Source organism: Tamandua tetradactyla, chromosome 1 (genome assembly GCF_023851605.1).
Source record: "Tamandua tetradactyla isolate mTamTet1 chromosome 1, mTamTet1.pri, whole genome shotgun sequence".
Taxonomy (NCBI): domain Eukaryota; kingdom Metazoa; phylum Chordata; class Mammalia; order Pilosa; family Myrmecophagidae; genus Tamandua; species Tamandua tetradactyla.
The window spans coordinates 118,188,858-118,206,305 of record NC_135327.1 but is presented as its reverse complement, the minus strand read 5'-3'; the positions used below and the strand labels follow the sequence as shown (position 1 = coordinate 118,206,305).

The 17,448-nt window shown below is 38.3% G+C and overlaps 2 pseudogenes; both read left to right on the top strand.

Moving 5' to 3' along the window:
* Positions 1 to 2,076: 2,076 nt before the first annotated feature.
* On the top strand, positions 2,077 to 8,216 carry LOC143681255 (S-methyl-5'-thioadenosine phosphorylase pseudogene; annotated as a pseudogene).
* Positions 8,217 to 16,636: 8,420 nt separating this feature from the next.
* LOC143686147 (ubiquitin-like protein ATG12 pseudogene) lies at positions 16,637 to 17,021 on the top strand (annotated as a pseudogene).
* The last annotated feature ends 427 nt before the right edge of the window (positions 17,022 to 17,448 follow it).

Below are 17,448 nucleotides of genomic sequence, written 5' to 3'. Positions count from 1 at the left end.
CACACACACATACACACACACACTCACACACATACAATTTTTACTAAGCCATTTGTCATCCAGTGTACTGTTCATGGAGAAAACAACCACATTTTGGGATCCAAAGGGCAAAGACTAAATTCTGTTATACATGGCTATCATTCCCTTTTACAAACAGGATAATAATCCATTTTAAAGATGCATTTCACTGATTATTTCCTTGCTAAGTAAGACATCAGCACACCAACATTTTGGGTCTGCTTGGAATAAACACATCCATGTGCACGTCTCAATAGAATAAAGAACCCATCCAAAGTCTCTCAGAGGTCATCAGAAGGTGACACAGAAAGATGAGGATTTATTACATGGCAGCACCCCCATAACAGACAGAAGCTCCTCTCAGCGCTTCAGGGGTGTCTGTGGATCACTGACACCCATAATACCTTCCAGCAGGAATGAACAGAGCAACCAGAGGGAGCTCATGTGTGTTTATGTAAAGGGAGGGGTTGACAGGCACCCGTGGAAAGATTACTTATTGCATAGAAAGTATGAAGTATTAACGTGGTAAAACAACTGAAGGTAAAATAAGCATAGTCCTGTGAAATGAGACTTCAAGAACGTGCTTGTACTGGTGACTGTGGTAGAAGAATGTTGAAACCATTTGTGAGACAGGAAAGCTAAAGCATACTTTCACCCTTTTATCTTTAGCTGAGTATTTTGTTTTAAAATCCAATAAACTTTTTTTCCTTACTTTGCCATACATTTAAATATTACAAATTATATAATGGTAAGCAAAATGGAGAAAATCAGAGTCCTCCAGAGCCCCACTCCCTAACAGTAACAAATTAACAATCTATTGAATAATAATTGCAATAAATAATAATCACTACCATTATGTAGACATATATGTAATCACTCAATGAGGGAGAAATTGTCATTATTTTACAGATGAGATGAAGCTCAAGGAAATATTGGGTTATAAATTAATATGAGAGGAGTAGGAATTGGAAATGAATCATTGAGGGAAGAATAGCAGAGCAAGTTAGCAGACTAATGAGATAATCGATGAAATTAATGAAGCAAACCACAGAAGATGGATACAACAGACTATAACATAGTCATTTGAAACAATATTGTGTATTTAATGATATGGAAAAACATACATAGCAAGTTGTTAAACACAAGGCAGAATTCCTGTATGAAATAAATGCATACATGTATGCAACAAGAAGGAACAAGGCTAAGAGCATGGGTTTTAGTGTCATGCTCAACCCCTCAGATTTGAATCCTGGCTATCACCTAAGAGCCATGTGATATTGAGCAAGCCCTTTACCTTCTCTCCACCTTGTCTTCTTTGTCATTAAAGTTGAAATAATAATAGTATCCACTCCGTGCGCTTGGGCAGGGATTGCATGAAATGGTGCCTGTAAAGCTCTGAGCACAGTCTCCAGCACTCAGCAAGCCTTCAGCAATCCTTCGCTGTTGCCATTATTTGCTCCTCTCCTGACTGACAGGGAGAAAACTGGCTCTGCGTTTTAGCTTCTAAAACATTTGTATATGGTCACCCTGAAGAAACAGCAGTGTGGGGGGTGATTTTCTTAATTTCTGCCACATTCATGAAATCTAGGGCTGTATCACGAATCGCGCAGCGCTGTGTGCGGGTCCTCACTGCACTGGATGACCCCCACGGTCCTCCCCTCTCTGAGATTCCATAGTCTCTGCAGCAGGATTCCGCAGTGCCAGGAGAGGTGTGCCTCAGAGGGACCGCACTCGGCTTGCTTTTCCTCTAGGCTCAGATATCCAGCAATGGTGTGAGTTGAGAAAGGGAAGAACTTCAACGTTGTTCGTTTCCTCTGTGACATTGTTTTCTTTAAGTGTTCTTCACCGACATTCTTTCTTAAGTATTTTGCTCTGTTTTGATATGACAAAAAGACCAATCCTATAATGAAGCTACCTGCACACCTGACTGCTGTGGGGGGTCTCTGGATTGGTCAGAGACCGGGGCAGAAAGAGATGGCACTCGAGCTGCGTAGTCTGAGGAGACTTTAAGGAAGGCACTAATGACAAAGGTACGGGCAGGGTGTGGAGAAGCCGGCAATGACATGTGGCTCTCCAGCCTTGCACCCTTGGGAAGCACTGCCACCCCTAGCCCTAAAGCATCAAGGTGAAGAAGTGAGAGCAGCTGCAAGGACCTCCTGGCAGCTGCTGCCTTCAGTAGGAGGACAGAACTGACCCAAGGAGGGCAGGGATACCAGGGAATAAATACTATTCTGGTCTCACCCTCCTCCCACTGTCTGATGTGCAGAGCCTCACAGAGGGCAAAACCAAGTGGAAACCAGAGAGCCAGGAGCCCTCGATGCTGCCCAGCTGGTGAGGATGAACAATACGTGCAGGGTGCCAGGGCAGATGGGGAATGCTGGAGGGCACGTCTGAACCAGGGGAAAGAAGGATATCCAACACATCATTGTACTCCATTCTCTGGTATCATGAAATAAACTAATAAGCAGAAATTCAAACAGAGAAGAGAGAGTGAAAATAAAAGTCCTCCTCTCAACCCTCAATTCTACTCTCGGATGTAGTTTCATATATACCCACTCAAAACCTTTTCTCTTTCTAGGCATATGCAAACATATGCTTACTGTTGTACAAATGTATAGTTTTATCTATTACATCTAAAATTTCATTTTAAATGAGTTATTTTTTTTAGGACTACCAAGGTTCAAAAGAAGGGCAGAGCAGTTATTCACACCAGAAAAAAAAAAAATAATAATATTTTGTTTCCATTTAAGCACATGTCGAAATCTCCCCTGTAGCACCAAATCATTATAAATGATAAAAATGTATATTAAAAACTTAATAAGTTACATTGTGCTTCATGAAAAACAACAGAAGGACTTTGGCTGGACCAGAAACTGTGAGGATCCCTGCAGAGGACAGAGAAGAAAACAGCTGCAAAAAACAAATTTCTTGTCTACAACACTGGATGCCATGAAATAAGAAAACAATTGTCTTCCAAATTCTTAGGAAAAATAATATTTAGCCAAACTACCACTTTAGAGAAAAGATGAATTTGTGGATGAAGAAAACCAGCTAAAAGTTGTTAGCTCAAGCTTAAGAGCAGACAGCCTAAAAACTTTGTATGTTAGATGGATGACGGTCTGTCAAAGTTCAGTTTTATTCTTAGAATTGCTCATCATTCCAATACTCTGAAAGTATGAAGAACTTGGGTTGCATTAGTCAGGGGACAGGATGCAAGGACAGCAAGACTGGAGCTAAGGCTTTCACAGCTGTTAAATACTCTCTTTAGATTTAGCAGGTGGGGTGAGGTGGGTAGCATAGAAACCCAGCTCTTTCTAGGGTCAGTGGAATATATTCAGTCATTCAACTTTCACAAGCATTAGATTTTCAAATATATAAGACCTCAGAAACTTTGGCATCCACCTCTCTGAAAGAATCACCTAGAGGACATATTTTGGCAAGAAGAAAAATAAATTTGGGAGGAAGTAGTGAATAAGAAACAATGGTGGTCAAAATAGTCATTTAAAAATGTTGCTAATACTGTTATAAAAGCTGAAAAAAGTGATCAGATTTTATCTAAAGATATGAATGAAGCTGATCTGGATAGGACTAAAGTAAATCAGAATACAGGGTAAAGGATGATATGGCGCATATTTTCAAATTTCAACCTCTGTGTGAGACCAAAGGGAGAGATGTTTATTTGGTGCAAAATTTATATTTTGGGTAGCTCATTATCTAATTTAACTTGTATAGTTTTCTTAACACCATAGCTACATAGAATCTTGAATGGGGCATGAGATCTTGTTGGTTTGTACAGGTTCGTGTGATGCTCCAATATATTCCAGAGTAATTTGGGCAGAGAATAGAAATTATTTCCAAAGTCCCCTTGAGGGACTGGAGAGAAAGGAGGCAATATTAAACTTACCCATCTGGGGAATTGCTGATGTTCTCACAAGTAGTGGGGACAACCAATTCAATAGGCTGAGCCCTCAATCTTGGGGCTCACCCCTATGAAGCTTATTCCTGCAAAGGAGAAGCTAAACCAACTGTTAATTATGCCTAAGAGTCACCCCGGAGAACCTCTTTTGTTGCTCAGATGTGGCTTCTCTCTTTAAGCTAATTTAGCAGGTGAACTCACTGCCCCACCCCCACCCCCACCTGCATGGGACATGACTCCATAGGTGTACATCTTCCTGGTAGCATGGGACCTGACTCCCAGGGATGAGCATCATGGGATTAAGAAAGACTTCTTGACCAAAAGGGGGAAGAGAGAAATGAAACAAAATAAAGTCTCAGTGGCTGAGAGATTTCCAAAAAAATAATCCTGAAGGTTATTCTTACACATTATATAGATATCCCTTTTTAGTTTATGGTGTATTGGAGTGGCTGGAGGGAAGTACCTGAAACTTTTGAGCTATGTTCTAGCAGTCTTGATTCTTGAAGAGGACTATATAACTATATAGCTTTTACAATATGACTGTGTGATTATGAAAACCTTGGTTCTGATGCTCCTTTTAGCCAGGGTATAGAGAGATGCAAAAATATATAAATAAATAAAAATAAAAATAAATAAATAATAGGGGGAGATAAAGGGAAAAACTGAGGTAGATAGAAATACTATGGGTCAATGAGAGAGAAGGGTAAGGGGTATGAATGTAAGAGTTCTTTTTTCATTTTTATTTCTTTTTCTGGAGTGATGCAAATGTTCTAAAAATGATCATAGTGAAGAATGCACCACTTTGTGATGATATCGTGAGCCACTGATTGTATAATATGGTTGGACTGTACATGTGTGGATGTCTCAATAAAAATATATATTTTTAAATTTAGCCAGAGGTTTATTGCAGTTATTTTGTTCTACTTTGTAGGGAAAATTTATATCATGAAGTTTTCTGCAAGCTATTTTAGCTCTTCTAAGTAACTGTAAGGCAGAACATTTTTGAGGGTATGGAGACCTCTGTACTTTTTGCAATCTGAATTTATGATACCTTCCTTTTAATGTCTAGCATAATGTCCAATCTTCAGGCTTTTGCACAAACATGTCAATAGCCTTAAATCAAACCATCATGCTAAAGTATATTACTATATCACAACCAAAAAAATGTTGCTAATTCAAAATCAGTGTGTACTAAATAAATGATCTGGAAATAAAATTTCAGAAGATGTCAATATGGGAGTTAGTTGGGGAAGAAGGAATGACAACTAAAAAGGTAATATATATAAATGCTAAATTAATATCTTTTTGTGAGGGAAGGGTTGGAGTTAGATATATTTCGATTCTATAATTTTTTAGAAAGTGTAAGTTTCCATATGTGAGCTAAAAATATACACAAGCTATACACTAAAAGAAAAGATGAATGAGTAACTGTTCAACCAGGTAGGGAAAAAATTTAACAAAATGTAATCTAACCAGCCTAAAGCAAAAAAAAAAAAAAATTAAAAAACAAAAACTTGGTAAACAAAAAATACAGAAAAACACTAAGACAAGAATGAACCTAAACCTACCATATTCATAATGAATGTGAATAGTTGTAACATACCTATTAAAAGGTAGAGACTGACAGGTAGATAAAAATGAAAATCCAGCTTTCATTATTTACCAAAGACAAATGTAAAAGAAAATTGATGCAGGAATATGAAAACAAAGGTATGTTTAAAAAAATACCTGTCAAATACTAACACAATGATTTGAGAGCAATATGTCAGAAAATAGAATTCAAGGTACGAACTTTCAAGGGATCAAAAAAGATTTCTCATATTGATAAAATGAATCATCTACTAAAAAAGACATAATAGTGTTGGGATTAAAGCATACCCCCCTCAAAAGTCATGTTCAGATCTTAACTTGCATTCCTGTGTGTGAGAAATAATTTGTAAATGGGAACTTTTGAAGATGTTCTCGGTTAAGCGGTGGTCAAATTGAATAGGTGGGTCTTAAGCCACAGGACTGGAGGTCATAGAAAAAGAGGAAATTTGGATGCAGTCAGAGAAGTAGCAGTCAGAAGAAGCCAGAGAACAGAGAGAAATCACCACGCGGTGGAGGACTGTCTGTCCCACAAGAAAGCATGGCTTTGCCTACACCTCGAATGTGAACTTCTAGCCTCATAAATGTCAGCCGATAAATTCCTGTTGTTTAAGCCAACCTGAGTCACGTTTGTCACAGCAGCCCTGCCAAACAAGACAAGTAGTGAATCTTTATGAATGTAAGCTACATTCAAAATGTATATAAATTGGAAGCCAATAGTAATAATAAAAAGTAGAAACGTACAAATTTTCACTAATCACAAGATATGCAGTTTTCAATAAACAGCTCAGTGAAAAAGTTTAAAGCCACCAAATTTAAAAATGGTTAAAAAGGCAAAATTTATGTTTTATATATATATATATATAAAATCACAATAAAATAAATAAATAAATAAAAGTTAAGCAAGGGTGAGAAGACTTGAATAACAATTAAGACTATCAAATAGACGTTCAGAGAACTCTAAACCCCAAAAAACAGAGAAGGCTTAGTTTTTTTACAAACATATGTGGAATGTTGAGAGAATTGATCAGTAAGATGCAAACAAACCCTCAAAATTTTTCAAAGTATTCATGTCATGTAGGCCATAAACATTTTATGATATTGCAATAGTATTAGAAATCAACATGTTGCCTAAAACTCCATATACCAGGAATGTTTAAAACAAACCCTAAAATAATTCTTGGACTAAAGAGAAAATTAACAGAGACAGATACTAAATACTTTCAGCTGAATGACCCTGTTGATTGGGGTTCCCTAAAGTCACTCCCACATTTGGAGATTTGCTAGAAGGGCTCAGGGGACTCAGCATGCATTTGAACTCATGGCTAAGATTTATGACAGCAATATAGTAAAAATAAACAGAGCACAAAAGGAGAAAGGTACAGGCAGAGTCTGGAGGGATCCATGCGCAGGCTTCCTTTTGCCTTCTCCCCACATGAGGGATCACACACAGCACACTTTTCTCCCACCAACAACAAAAATGCAACATGTATTCTGCCCACCGAAGCCCATTAGGGACGCTTCCCAAGCTTTGTATAAGAGCTGGTTACACAGGTCACTCTGCAGAACTCACGTTTCCACATGCCAGCGTGGGCCAACCTTGTAAGCAGGCCTTTCCCAAGGGAGCAGGCTTAGGTTTGCCATGGTAACTCGTTTCTGCCACCACTTGAAGCCTGGGGATGGAAACTGAGCAGTGCTCAATAGGATATTTAGAGACTTCAATGAATTTATTTTTGCAAAATAAAGAAGGTTGAAATTAATGGGCAGGATTCCACTAAAAGACATTGAAAAGGACAACAAAACAAGTCCAATGAAAACAGAATAAAGGAATTAAAATAAAAACAGATGGCAGACCTCTGCCGGCACTCGGACCGCGCCTCCTCCTCGGTGCTGCACCTTCCACCCACGGCGTGACCTCAGGCGCTGCCACTGTAGCCCTGAAGACAGGAATAATTAATTGGTGGAACAGGCTTGGATGAACCAGAAGTTTCAGAAGGAAGAACTGAAAAATATATGGATACTCCATTTCGCAAGCCATCCGATGCCTTGATTTGGGGGAAGACAAGAAATGTTGACTGTGTCCTTCTTGCAAGGCATGGGAGGCAGCACACCCTCATGCCTTGCAAAGCCAACTACTATGCGAACATCTGGGCCTTGAAAGAGGAGAGCTGTACTCATGTCACAGTGGCCGGGCTTGGGCCCCATGAGGGAGGAGATTCAGCCCGGCAATGTAGTCATTATCCATCAATTCATCAACAGGACCACCAAAAGGCCCCAGACCTTCTATGATGGATGTCATTCCCGTGCCACAGGAGTGTGCCATATTCCAATAACTGAGCCATTCTTCTCCAAAATGAGAGAGAGACTCATAGAGACTGCCAAGAAGTTAGGACTCTGGTGTCACTCAAAGGGAACAATGGTCACAACTGAGGTACCTCATTTTAGCTCCTGAGCTAAAAGCTTCCTGTTCTGTGCCTGGGCAGCAGATATTATCAGTATGACCACAGTTCCAGAGGTGGTTCTTGCTAAGGAAGTGGGAATTTGCTCTCGCAAGTATCACCATGGCAACAGATTATGATTGCTGGAAGGAGCATGAAGAAGTGGTTTCAGTGGACAGCCTTTTAAGACCCTGAAAGAAAATGCAAATAAAGCCAAAAATTTACTCCTCACTACCATACTCAGAGCAGGGCCATGAACAAACATATTGCACATACTAGCAACTCCTTCTACAGGATTTGGGCTCCTACAAAAAACAAAAGAAAAATGACTAGTACACAGGTGGGAAAATCTTACAATTTAGAAAACAGACAAGGAAGTAGATCATCCCCCATCCCTTCTGTATACACACAAATTTGCAACAATAAAATGGGGAGGAATAACATCCAGTTTCTCATATCGCCAAGAAATACAAAGAAGAAATGGGATTCTTGGCTCTTTATTGGTGTAACTGTAATTTAGTGCAGCCTTTCTGTATGGAAGTTTGGTAAAATAAATCAAGAGGCTTACAAAAATATTTATACCCTCTGAACTGGATACTCCTAATCTTTAAAAGGCAATCAGGGTGGTTCAGTGGTAGAATGCTCGCCTTCCATGCGGGAGACCCAAGTCCAATTCCCGGACCATGCACCTCCCCCCCCCAAAAAAAGTCTATCAGAGATGCATACAGGGAATTATATGCAAAGAAGAATGTTCAATGTAGTGTTAATTATAATAGCAGAAATTCAAAACAACCTGAATATCCAACAATTATGTATCTATATCATAGTAAATTATGATCTAGCTATAATAGATATTGGAACAGCCAGCTGAAGATCAGATTTTCACAGAATATTTAATGTCCTAAAGAATGGTTGCTTTGTAATATGAAGTAGAGAAAGAATATGAAAGCATTTTACAGTACCAAGTTTGTTTTAAAATTTCATGTGACCATACAATAGGATTAGAAAGAATCTTCTGTTATTGAATAAGCTGCCAATTGTCAACAATAAAATAAACTAGTTACTCTCTGCTTAAAAAATAAAAAGCAGATGACAATAAAATGGAAAACTACAAAAGCAAACACAAAGTAATAGATTTGATCCAAAAAACAACAACAATAAAAATCAAAGCCTACTTCTTTGGAAGAAATAAGAAATAAGCGTAAAACTTCAGAAAGTTAAAATCAAGAGAATAAAAAGAGAAGGTAAAATTTGACATTGACAGGAAAATATATAGAAATACATAGAAGTTTAAAAATAGTTTTAAAGAATGTAAAATTCTATACGAATGAATGTGAAAATATCAATGAAATCATTTTTTGATATTATAAATTATGATTATTGAGAACTAGATAACTAAAATAAACCAACAACCATTAAAGAATTTATGGCTGTATTCATTAACTACACTCCCTTCCCCACACTCACACCCAAAAGGTAGTAGTTCTAGTCCACTTAACAGAGGCTTTCAATTAAAATTCCAAGAAATGGAGAATTTCCATCTTTTAAATACTGTTTCGCAATATAGGAAAAAAGAGGGCACTTAACTATCCAACTGAATTAATGCGGTCAGTTTAAACCTGATCCAAAACCATAAAGAACTCTAGAAAAGAGGTTTCAGGCCATATCCACTTATGACCATAGATGCAAATAATGTAAATAACATATTAGCTAATCAAATCCATCAATACATAAATATATACAGTATTTAAATAGTACATATCATATAATGACTATATATAATATGGAATGTGTATTTATGTGTATATTTACGTGTGTCTGTGCGGGGAGTATTATTGTGGGGATTCAGGATCTCAGATTCCCCCCCGTGCTGAGGGCAGGTCATTGCATAGAGCTGCCTACATGATCAGGACAGACATTAAAGGTCATCAGACCTCCTCAAGGGGGAAAAAATGTACAAATGATATCATAAACAAGGCATTGAGACTCCCCTCCCTTGATCACTGTTGACAACAAGCCTCCAGACCAAACCCTGTGTCCTGAGACCCTGCTGAAACTCTGTTCTCACACCCTTGTCCTAAATGATTATAAGTCCTTGCACTTATCGGGAAAAATCCTCTCCTGTTTGTAAATCCTAGTTGAAATTCATGCCTAACTTCATGCCTGACGTGTCCTTTGGTCTTTGGGCTTCCCCGACCCAAGCCCTCCAAGAACTGGGTTGGAACAATTACATATATGTGCTGGTTTGGAGCTGTTACACACCCCAGAAAAGACATATTCTTTTTTTTTTATTATTAATTAAATAAAAAAAAAGAAATTAAGACAACATTTAGAAATCATTCCATTCTACATATGCAATCAGTAATTCTTAATATCATCACATAGATGTATGATCATCATTTCTTAGTACATTTGCATCGATTTAGGAAAAGAACTAGCAAAACAACAGAAAAAGATATAGAATGTTAATATAGAGAAGAGAATTAAAATAATAATACTAATAAAATATATATATATATATATAAAGGAAAAAGAAAAAAAACAGAAACAAAAGATACAAACAAACAAACAAAAAACTATATTTCAGGTGCAGCTTCATTCAGTGTTCCTACATAGTTACATTACACTTAGGTATTATTGTGCTGTCCATTTTTGAGTTTTTGTATCTAGTCCTGTTGCACAGTCTGTATTCCTTCAGCTCCAATTACCCATTATCTTACCCTGTTTCTAACTCCTGCTGGTCTCTGTTACCAATGACATATTCCAAGTTTATTCTCGAATGTTGGTTCACATCAGTGGGACCATACAGTATTTAGTTTTTGGCTAGACACACTCAGCATAATGTTCTCTAGGTCCATCCATGTTATTACATGCTTCATAAGTTTATTCTGTCTTAAAGCTGCATAATACGATGGAAGACATATTCTTTTAATAGTCTTCTGGGGGTAGACCTATTGTTAGGTGGGACCTTTTGATTAGATGGTTTCCATGGAGATGTGATCCCACCCGTTCAAGTGGGTCTTAATCTTTTCCTGGAGCCCTTTATGACAGAGAATTCAGGACCAACACAGAGAGTAAAGAAATGAAACCAGACCCAGTTGTTTGGAGATGCTAAGCTAAGAAACGAAACCCAGAGTTTGCCCCAGAGAAGCTAAGTAAGGAACCACAGATAAAGAGTGGAAATAGGAACTGAGAGTGTTGTTTGATACCAGTAGCCAGGAGAGGGCAGCAGATATTGACATATGCCTACCCATGTGACAGAGAAACCCCAAAGACCATCGTTCTTTCTTCAAAGTCAAGGTGTCTTTCTCTGGATGCCTTAATTCAGACATGTTCATGGCCTTAGGACTGTAAATTTTTAACCTAATAAATTCCCTTTGAAAAAGCCAAATCATTTCTGATATATTGCATTCTGGCAGCTTTAGCTAGCCGAAACAATATAATGGGATTTTTCCTAGATATGCAACATTAAAAAACCTGTCAATGGGGCAGTGCGAGGATGGCTTAGCAGGCAGAATTCTCACCTAGTATGCCAGAGACCTGGGTTCTATTCCTGGTGCCTGCCTATGCAAAAAAAGCAAAAAAAAAAAAACACCTAGACTTATTGACACATTAAAGGAGAAAGCTGGTCTCAAGCCTCTCCCTGACTGTACCTGCTCCCTCCCCTTTCTCCTTCACAGACTTAATACAGTCTGTAGGTATCTGGATATTCTGGATAGTCTATCTGAATGAACTTGAAAGAACTTCACATTGATCTATTACACTGGTGATACTATGTTGAAAGTCAGGATAAGCAAGATGGAACTAGCATGCTAGAAACACTAGTAAGACAATGTGGTCCACAGGGTAGGAGATAAAACCCATGACCTCAGACAAATTCTGAATCTTGCATTAAATATCATAAAGAAGGATGCAGAACACTTTGTGGGCTTCTTTGGTTTTGGAGACAACTCCTGCCAATATATGGGGTGACACCAAAGGCAGTCAGGGTTGTATGGGGCCAAGATTTTTTGTATTCAGGGACCAGCAGACAAGAAGAAAAAACACCATCTTGGCAGGAATAATTACAAGAGGTAAGGGTGCTTTTACTTTATGGGGGAAGGTAAGGATACACATGGAACATAGGTGACCTATTTGGGTGCCTCTTGCTACTCCTACCAAATTGTAACAGTGAATGGACATGTGTGACCACCCTGGTGTGAATAGGATATGATCGCTGAAGTCTCTGACCAGTCAGGTTAGCCATCAAAGAACTGCAGAGGTGACACTGGAGAATAAAGAGAGAACTTGATGCAATGAGTGCAGTTAGCTGACAATCTCCAGCTATGGGGCCTTCAGAATCTACTGCAGTATTCAAGCTAAGGACAACCTATCTCTAGGTTGCTCCTAATTAAAGACAGCAAGGTAGGGGTATTCAGACCTGGCCTATTTGTCCAACTCAGGACTCCTCTGTGAGTAATCTTTGCTTTAGAGCTCCCCATTGATAAGCCTTTTACTTAATCTTCGATCCTTCCTCATCTCCTTTTATAGTTGTCAGAACAGTGTCACTGTCTGAAGGTGTTTTGGTTTGCTAATGTAATATACCAGAAATGGATTGGCGAATTTATTAGGTTAGAAATTCAAAGTTTTAAGGCCATGAAAATGTCCAAAATTAAGGCATCAACAAGAGATTACTGTCACTCAAGAAAGGCTGATTGCATCCAGGTCTTCTCTGTCACATGACAACATCTACTGGCCCTTCTCCCTTGAGTTGGTTTCAGAATGGCTCTCTCAGCTCCTGTGGGTCCTTCTGACTTCTGCTGAGGTGTTTTCTTTCTCTGTGTCCTCACTTGGCTTTTTTTCTCTGATCTGTGTTGGCTCTGCACTCTCTCTATGTTTTCTACCTTTTATTCTCTTCCCAGAAGACTCCAGTAAAAGGATTAAGACCCACCTTGAATTGGGTACATCACATATCGATGAAAACAACCTAATCAAAAGGTGCCACCCACAATTGGGTAGGTCACATATCCATAAAAACATCCTAATCAAAAGGTTCCACCCACAACAGGTCTGTACTCACAAGATGGGATTAGAAGAATGTGGGTTTTCTGAAGTACATGACAGTGTTAAACCAGCACAGAAGGCTTTCCCTGCCTACTCCTGCTCCCAGTCCCCTTTATCTTTTATAGATATTACTCCCAGCAAATCTCTTGAACTTCTGACTCACTTGGTGTCTGCTCCCTAGAGATACTTAACTGATGCAATAAGTGCCATAAGAATTTGATAGGTTAAAGGGATAGAGAGGTACAGGGATGGGGAGGGGAGCAGATACTATTTTAAACAGGGTGTTCAGGAAAGCATTCTATGATATAGTGACCCTAGAGCAGAGATCCTAATAAAGTGAGGTAGATCTATATCTATCAATATTAATAGGTATCTGTGCTGGTTTGAAATTATTATGTACCCTAGAAAAGCCATGTTTTCGTAGTCATGATCCACTATTGTAGGGTGGAACTCTAGATTGTTTCCATGGAGATGTGACACATCCAATGGTGGGTGTGACCTTTTGATTACATGAAGATATGACTCTGGCATTCAGGTTGGGTCTTGATTAGTTGACCAGAGTCCATTTAAAGGGGGAACATTTTGGAGAATGCTCAGAAGTAACATAGACACTGATGATTGGCGATTGAGACAGAAATAACCCAGGTGCTAAGCAAGTACCCACAGAAATAGCCAGAACCTGAAGAGAAGAAATCTCCAGCTCCAGGAGATGTTAAGCTAAGAGATGAAACCCAGAGTTTTGCTGTGGATTAGCTAAGTGTGGACCCACAGATGCTTAAAGAGGAAGCCACTGGCGTCAGGAGCTGGAAGCAACAGAACCTGGAACAAGAACCAGCAGATGCCAGCCTCGTGTCTTCCCATGTTACAGACATCGGCCTCTCTTAGATCAAATTATCTTTCTCCAGATGCCTCAGTTTGGACATTTTTAGGCCCTTAAAACTGTAAACTTGTAGCTTAATAAGCCCCCTTTATAAACGCCAACCCATTTCTGGTATATTGTATTCCGGCAGCATTAGCAAACTAAAACAGCATCCATGAAACATTATTGAATGGAAATGGCAGTGAAAAATTAAGCCAAATCTGCATTCTAAAGGATACGAAATCACATACCAAAAATGCTACATATTTACTATAGATAAACATATATATATGTAACACAATGTGAATTAATTAACACCACTGAAATATATATTTTAGTATGATTATAAGAAGAAATTTCAGGTTGTATGTATGTCACTAGACTAAAAACTAAAAAATAAGTCATAGGACTGTACAACACAGTCAGTGAACCCTTTCGTTCATTATGGACTCTAGTTAATAACATAATTACAATAATATTGTTTCATCACTTGCAACAAAGGAAATGCACTAATGCAGATTCTTAATAATAGGGAAGACATTTCGTGAGCAGTATATATGGGAACGCTGTGCTTTTTGCTTGATTTTCCTGTAAACCTATAACTTCTCTAATAAAAACTTCTTTTTTAATTAAAAAAAAAAGGGCAGGAATTGGGGGATGTGGAGAAGTTAGAACCTTCATACATTGCTGGCAGGAAGGTAAAATTGTGCAGGCGCTTTGGAAAACAGTTTGTTGGGTCCTCAAATGTTACATATAAAATCACCATATGACATAGAAATTCCTTAATATCTACCCACAAGAAATAAAAACATGTCTACACAAAAACTCTTACTATGGACTATAGCTAACAGCAATATTCTTTCATCAGTAACAAAGGTAAGTGTCTATAATAGGGGAGATAAAGGGGTATGGGATTTTTCTTTTTGGAGCAATGAAAAGTGTTCTCAAATTGATTGTGGTAATAATTGCACAACTCTGTGATTATACTGAGAGCCATTGATCGTACACTTTGAATGGATTGTATGGTATGTGAATAAAACTGTTTTGAACAACAAAAAAAAACTTTTACATGAATGCTCAAGGCAGCATTATTCACAATAGCCCAAAGTGGAAATGACCCAAATTGTCTATCAGCTGATAAATGAATAAGTAAAATGTTTCTTATCTATATAGCCAAATATTATTTTTGACCATAAAAAAGAATGAATTACTGATACATGCTAAAACATAAATGAAACTGAAAACATGCCAATAAACATGGAATTAAACCAGTCACAAAAGACCCTGCATTGTCTGATTCCCCTTAAAAATGTCTAGAATAAACGAATCTATGGAGACAGAAAGTAGATCAGAAGTTTCCAGGGATGGGGGGTGGGATGGGGAATGAGGATAACTGCCAAGGGTATGGGGTTTCTTTTTGAGGTGATGACAATATTCTAAAATTGAATGTGGTGATAGTGCATAACTCTGTGAATATACTAAAAATCATTCATCATACACAAACAAAAAAATATATCGTGGCATGCCTCAGATATGTCCTACTATAGATGTGCACAAGCTAGTATAAGCGATCACGGCCAGTAGACAGCACCGAAGCCATCAGGCACCACCCATATTCTAGCACAGTGTTGTGACAGGGCTGGGAGAAGCCAGTGCCCCACCCTGCACGAGACCATGCTGCAAACAATGGAGGTGGCTCAGGTCCTGCAATGCCTGTGCACCGGAGTCTGCTGAGGACCTCCAGAATTCTCCATTTTAATGCACAGCCATTTACAGGACAGCCATAGTTGGTTGTACAGGACAGTGTACAATCTACATAATTCAATCATCTGCTTAAGAATTCACTTATTAATTCATTAACTCTACTCATTCATTCAACTATTGTGAAGTTCTCTATGAAAAATGAAACAAATCTCAGCCCTTTTTTATGGACCTAATTCATTATTTTCAAAATTGATGAATAAAGAGAAGATACCAAGTTTGTGCGTTGCCCATGCTGTACAAACTGTTCAGCAGTCTCTCTGTATAGCGGTATCCAGGCTAGAAAATGAAGAAGGAATATTGGAATTAGAATGTCTCCATTTCATGGCCACTAATGAGTCAATGGATCTAGGCGATGATCACCAGTGTCTGCTAGTATCACAAAAGAGAAACAGCTAACATGTGCCTCATGATAAAATCGCACATTATCTGTGAAGTCTTGTAAAAAAAAATCAAACTTGAATCTGATCAGGTTTCGAGATCTGCCAATTTAAGAGAATACAAGTCACAGCAACATGACAAATGACTTCATGGGGAAACAATCACGAATTTCTAGACTGTGGTATATTTAAAAGAAAACAACCCAGCCTCTCAACAAATTTTTTTTTTTTTTTTTTTTTTTTTTTTTTGGCATGGGCAAGCATCGGGTATCCAAGCCAGGTCTCCGGCATGGCAGGCAAGAATTCTGCAACTGAACAAATACATTTTAAGATTACAGAAAAGGAAAATGGAGAGACAACTTACAGAGTTAACTTCAGTTTCTATAAAGAGACTCAATTGCATTATATAGACATTCTTTGAATCATAAACAAATTAAAATAAAAAAGAAATAATCAGAGACGCTTGAACATTGGATATTTGATAATCATTAATATTTCATGTGAGAATGATATTTAGGTATGCTTAAACAGTATTTTAATCACAGTCCTCAACCTCAAGAAGCTCTTCCCCCTAGTAAAGTGGGGAAGATACACAGGTAAACTAATGATTAAAATGCAAATTAAGATGAGCAAGATGACAGAGGAGCCAACTGTGCTGCAGTTCCCTGCCTCAGCTGCTGCTGGGGGGGCGAAGGATTAATGGAGATACCGCCAATAACAGCTACTCCAGAGCCCCTTTCTTCCATTGCCATCTCCCTAGGGGCAGAGGAACCTGCTGGCGACATTTTGCTGAAGGCCATGGGAGACAGCCCATCATGAAAACAAAGTGGGCTGTAGAGCAAACCTGAACCATCCAAGGACTCATTGACTTCATCAAAAATTCCCTTAAACGTGTCCTCAGAGCAATTGTTTTTGTATGTGCCCCTTCCCTAGACCAGGAAATTGGAATGCTCTGTGAGTGTTTTGGTAGTGATAGTAAACCGGTTCTTCATTACTGCAAATCTCAGGCATGGGGATAAACCACAGAGAAAAACAACTTGTTGCTTAAAATAAATCTTCACAAAGGAAACAGCTCTGGAATGCTGTGATGTTTGTAGCAAGAGACTTAAGGATATGATCTACTCAGCATGTATCTACTATGAGTGATGTTTATGTTAAGAAAACATCCATAGATATACAGTGAACTCACAAAAATACAACTTGCATTATTACACAAAATCATTATAAAAGATAGAGTATACCCATTGCTCCTACTATCGGTAATTCACATCTGCCTTCAAGATATTGAAAAAGAGACAAACTATAGCTTCTTCAATACCCAGTTCTCTAAATGACTGAAATTGTAGAATTAGCACTCCACTGATTTTTTCACTGTAAAACTTCGTTTACCACAGCATTCTTTTTTTCTTATTCAGGGAAATTTGGTTTGTTTGGGGTGTGGGGTAT